The sequence below is a fragment of the Crotalus tigris genome, unplaced genomic scaffold (assembly GCF_016545835.1).
Source record: "Crotalus tigris isolate CLP2741 ecotype Arizona unplaced genomic scaffold, ASM1654583v1 scf7180000024436.1354646, whole genome shotgun sequence".
NCBI lineage: Eukaryota > Metazoa > Chordata > Lepidosauria > Squamata > Viperidae > Crotalus > Crotalus tigris.
Genome location: NW_024100605.1, coordinates 586,448 through 592,447, shown reverse-complemented (window position 1 = coordinate 592,447; position 6,000 = coordinate 586,448).

The following is a 6,000-nucleotide window of genomic DNA, read 5'->3' as shown; positions in this document are numbered from 1 at the left end:
CAGAGAATAGCTGATAGAAAGAGATTACCCCATAATCTGTTTCAGATAATTCAATCAATGGAGAGCCCTTCGGGAAAACTAGAAAACTCCTCTGCCAAGTGATGTAAATTTGCACATTGATATATAGTTGAATACATCAGATTTTTTTCCTTGATTCACCAAATCAGCAAGGTTATAGTAAATATGTTTCACATAAAACTTGCTAATTTTACCTAAAAGGCTCACTGAGTCATAATTGGCCAGTTTCTTCTTCTTTTCATATAGATAGGTAATTACTATTTATATAGATAGGTAATTTTTAAACAGAATAATTACTATTTTGGGGAATCAATAAGGAGTACTAGTAAATGGGAAGAGTGGGATGGTAGGAAACAGGTCCTTTCATGAATTCTGGGGGAATTAATTTCTTTGCCACCACTTTACCATTTTTCATTAGAGGATTAATCTAAGTATGTCTGAATTTGAAACTAGAGGATAATCATACTTTTCAGACTTTTGGCTAAAATAAATTATAGATTCTGTTCACCTTAACTATGGAAACAGCTTAAAAGTTAAACACAGATTCCCCTCTAATCCAGTCTCTTTCTTAAAGATCAAATGTCTGCTTCTGCTACGAACAGGAAAAAAGATAAGAGGTGTTGGTCAGTCTCAGTTCATAGACAGAGGACTATATTAAGCTGTATGAATTGCAAGTTATTTATATATGTAATTGATTTCACTTCCCAATTATTTGTACATATATTTGTACAATATATACACTATTTAAAAAATATTACTGATGCTGATAGTATTATTGATCTTTGCTTTGCCAGAAGCAACTCTTGAGACATTTGATCAGTATTGGCACTTATATTGATACTGTTTTAACAATACTTAGAGAAAGAAAATAAATTATAGCATAGTCTTACAGTAGACGGAAATGGAATGCTCTTGTTCAAAAATCAACTAAAAAGTTCTGTTTAAATTACTTGCTCTTTTTTTTAAAAAAAAATCTTATTTGCTGTTCATTATAACCATAATAAAGGTTTCAGTAGTATAGGATTAGGTCTGAATTCTTCTAGATGATGTACTGTAGAACGTTTCAAACTTCTCTAGCTCTTTCTTTCTGGTTGAGTTGGGAATAGATTTAGAGGGAGTTGGAAATAGATTGCAGGTGCAATGATCATGCTCCCTTTCCTTTAGCATAAATTCTGGTTATAAGCTAACTTTTTCATTCTGAAACAAAGACTGAGACAAATAATCGTTAAAGGGGAAGGAGGGTAGGCTGCAAAAATCAAGCTGGTGTTTATATCAAGTGTGCTATAATACAGTATGACTGTACTGCACAACATATATTTGCATTATATTGCAGGTACAAGTAGGCCAGAATACAGGTAATCTTTGACTTATGATCACAACTATGGTTAAGCAAGGGGATTAAGTGAGTCATGCCTGATTTTATCTTCTTTTTTTTTGCCACGGTTGTTAAGCAAATCACTGCAGTCATTAAATGAATCATTCGGTTGCTAAGTGAACCTGCTTCCCTATTGAGTTTGTCAGAAACCAGATGGGAAACTTGCAACTGGTAGTCACATGACCCTAGGATGTTGCAGCTGCTGCAAATACATACAAGTTCCCAAGTTTTGATCCCGTGACTGTGGGGATGCTGCAATGGCGATAATGGCAAGAATCAATTGCAAATGATTTTTTCAATGCCGTTGTAACTTCGAACAGTCGTTAAAAGAATGGCTGTGAATTGAGGACTGTATCATTCATCAATGTACCCAATAAGTTAAGATTCTATTACTTCTATATCAACTGAAGAGAAAAAAAAATCACAATTCACACTTCTCTATTACAAAATTTAACGGGATTCGTGCCTAATAACATTTCTAAAACATATGTTATAATAACTAAAATAAAATTATTTCAAAGTAGTCACAAAGGAAGAGGAGAGTATCTTTGCTCCAAAAGTTTAGATAGTAGTGAATAAAACAGCAATTATCATTTAAAAATGTATTGATTCCAGCTCTAAGATACTTCATGTAGAGATATGCTTACCTATGATTTTGTCAGACATATGTGTGAAAATTACCCATGATGATTTAAGTAATCTTTATACAAATTGCTCAAAGAATCACAGGGGTAAGCAAATCCTTTTCTGAAAACTCTAAACTTCTTTGTACAAAAACACCAAATCCCCTGCATCTATCTATCTGAAATTTGGCAGGCAATGCTTACTCTGAAGTGGCAACTATGTCTATAAATATAATCCAGCTCTGTTAAACAATAAACATCAAATAAATCCCCCTTTTAATATATTTTTAGAAGCCATTTCCATGAAGATAATTGAGAGTATTTAAAAATGTTATATAATTGATGTACTTTATAAATATATATCTTGCTTTATACTAGCAACAATATCCCAGTGACAATAATATCCACATAAATATAATTTGCAGTGTTAAAACAAAATCATTTTTTTTTAAAAAAAAAAATCATATACTGAAATTATTTGGAGCATTCATAACAAGATTTTTGTATTTGCATGATACTTTGAGAATAAATGATCACATGACTCTAGGAATGGCATTGGATTAAATATGGGTTAATGGTACATCAGACAATATGGTAAATCTGCTCTGCAGTATTCTAGGCACCTGTTTATAATAGACAGCAAGCTGCTCCAATTGATCCTAGTAGCACTGGTTGTGGTGGTGTGGCAGGTGGAAACTGAGTCTCATTTTACCCTGTTTATGCCTCTCTTTCATCACTTACGTACTTTCACTGGATGAAATTGAACTAAAAGCAGAAGAGATGCTGCAAGAGACAGGACTCTTTTACAGTTCATCTTCTAAGTATATTATTTTCCCATTTCCAAGTCATGTAATAGGCCAGACCAAGTTAAATAAGCTAACCAAAATCAAGCCATGGTCACAGAGTGGACAAAATGGAGCATCTTTATCAAAATACGATCAACAGTTTCAGTTTGGACAGTATGCCAAACTAAACCAAGTATGACTTACCGTATCATGTAATACAGACAGATCGGCTTCTATCCTGGTCCTGCACATAGAAACCTGCTAACTGAGGATAATTCATTGTGATAATAATTGGAAGATATTGGGCTCTACATTCTAAAGAAACTGAACCGGTTCCATTTTGTTTGTCTAATTCCTTTACATTTTTGTTCTGCACATTATTTACTGAATTTAAAGTCCTTATCCAAATGTCATAAGATATTGTGAGATTATTATTAAAAATTATAAATACCGTAGGTAAGGTTTGGCTATAATCTTTCAACAGTATCTAATAATTGATTTCTTGGCTACTGAATATAGTATGACTTTCCAATTTCCTGTATACAAAAATAAATGTTCCCAAGTATTTGAAGGAAATTGTTTGAAATGCTGTCTGCTGGCCATTATTTGGCACAAATCAAGGACTGTAAAGATGAATCTGAAGATAAAGGTTCACAGACTAATTTGCTTGATGTTAGGAACATATCATCAGAATATAATAGACACTTTTGTTCCTTTCATTGTTTTTTTCATGGACATTATATTGCTTTCCATATGTGATTCTCTTCCATCCTGAATAAGAAGCAACTAGCAGGTATCTTTCTGTTGTTTACACTATGAAAAAGAAGAGTAAAAAAGCACTAGCTCAAGTACTTTAGTTTAGCCAGGATGTCATAGAGCAGTGGTTCTCAACCTTTTTAATGCCGCGACCCCCAACCGGTCGTAAGTTGAGGACTACTCAACCGGTTGTAAGTCGAGGACTACTCAACTGGTGCAGCACCGTTTGCAGAATGGGACTTTTGGCGGGCTCAGCTGGGCAGAGACAGCCTGGACAATTTCTATTGGCTTTTGAAAGCCAATAGAATTAGACTCTATTCAAGAGAGTCTATTCTATTGGCTTTCAAAAGCCAATAGAATAAAAGGGAGTAGCACAGCTAAGGAAAAGGGAAAAAAATGGTGGACTGCATTGTTTGGCGACCCCCGTGAAATGGTCGTTCGACCCCAAATGGGGTCCCGACCCACAGGTTGAGAACCACTGTCATAGAGGATGTGCAGAAACTGAAGAATTTAAAAAGTCTTAGTAAATGTCAGACCAAAACAGAGAAGGGCCATCTTATGCAGTGCTAGTAACATCTTGGTGGGTGCTATATTAGAAATAGTCCCGAACACATTAAAAGGAAACACTCTTCTGAAATCTTTGGAATTGTAGACTTTAAGGAGAAAGAAAGGGCTCATTTAAAAACTGAAATATAGAAAAGTCTCCCTCAAAAAGAAGAAGCAGATTATTCATCACGAAGGTTTATTGGGTCGTTTCTAGGGGCTGATATTCTGCTGTTGATTAGACTAGTAGCTGGATAAGCATGAACCATACGGAGAAAATCTATCTGGTGTTGTGTCATCAGATGGCACAACTGCGGGGGAGGGCGTCTACTATAAGAACTAAGGCTGCTCACTGATTGGATGATGAAATGTGTGCTGTTCTTCACAGAGCTGATATGTGTGAGGACAAGATTAGGCTCCACAATTCGGTGTTGCAGAAATTTCTAAGGCTAATCTGACAAAACAAATTTTAAAAGAATGGGCTGAATCTCATTTATCTGCCAGAAGACCCTTGACCACAGCCATCTCCACAGACAAAACAATGCATGATGTCCTAGGGTAGAATAATAGAATAACAATAGAGTTGGAAGGGTCCTTGGAGGTCTTCTTGTCCAACTCCCTGCTCAAGCTGGAGAGCCTATACCATGGGTCTTCAAACTTGGCCCTTTTATGACTTGTGAACTTCAACTCCCAGAATTCTGAGAGTTGAAGTCCGCAAGTCATAAAAGGGCCAAGTTTGAAGACCCCTGGCCTATACCATTTCAGACACATGGTTGTCCAGTTTCTTTCTAAAAACCTCTAATAATGGAGCACCCACAACTTCTGAAGGCAAGCTACTCCATTGGTTGATTGCTCTAACCGTTAGGAATTTTCTCCTTAGTTCTAGGTTCCTTGTCTCCCTGGTTAGTTTCCATCCATTGTTTCTTGTCTTGGCTTTGGTGCTTTGGAAAATAGTTTGAATAGTTTGTCTTTGTAGCATAATGTGGGCACACATTATAGGAAAAATGCTGAACTTTCATTAAACAAAATGAAATAGCATCAGGACATTTTAGCATGGGATGTCTGTAGCATCTTTTTATACAGAGATGTAACTATTCCTTACAGTATACCAGTGATGGAGAACCTTTTACAGCAGTGGTTCTCAACCTGTGGGTCAGGACCCCATTTGGGGTCGAACGACCATTTCACGGGGGTCGCCAAACAGCGCAGTCCGCCATTCCCCCCCCCCCTTTTTCCTTAGCTGTGCTACTCCCTTTTATTCTATTGGCTTTTGAAAGCAATAGAATAGACTCTCTTGAATAGAGTCTAATTCTATTGGCTTTCAAAAGCCAATAGGAATTGTCCAGGCTGTCTCTGCCCTGCTGAGCCCGCCAAAAGTCCCATTCTGCAAACGGTGCCGCACCAGTTGAGTAGTCCTTGACTTACGACCGGTTGAGTAGTCCTCGACTTACGACCGGTTGGGGGTCACGGCATTAAAAAGGTTGAGAACCACAGTTTTAGAGATTGAGTGCCCAAAAACCAGCCCGCCCCCTGGCCCACCCCCGTCCCGTCCCCACTCTGCCCCCTGCTCTGCCCACCCACAGGGCCACTCACCACAGATCATCCAGGCAGCCTTGCAGCGCCATGGCGGCCACGCCCTCTGCCCGCACCCTGCAGCATAATCTGCATGTGATGTGGCATGAGGGTGGAGTCTTGCCCCTGCTTCCCGGCTGCCATGTGCTTGGCTGCACTGCTCCATGTGAGCTGTGCCTGGGGGAGCCTCTCCGGGCAGGCTGCTGGTGAGGAGGGGCTTGCGGGGAGGTGGGGCTGGAGCAACGGCATGCATGCCCACAGAGAGGGCTCCGAGTGCCACCTCTGTCATGCGCGCCATAGGTTCGCCACCACTGCCTTATACTAATGT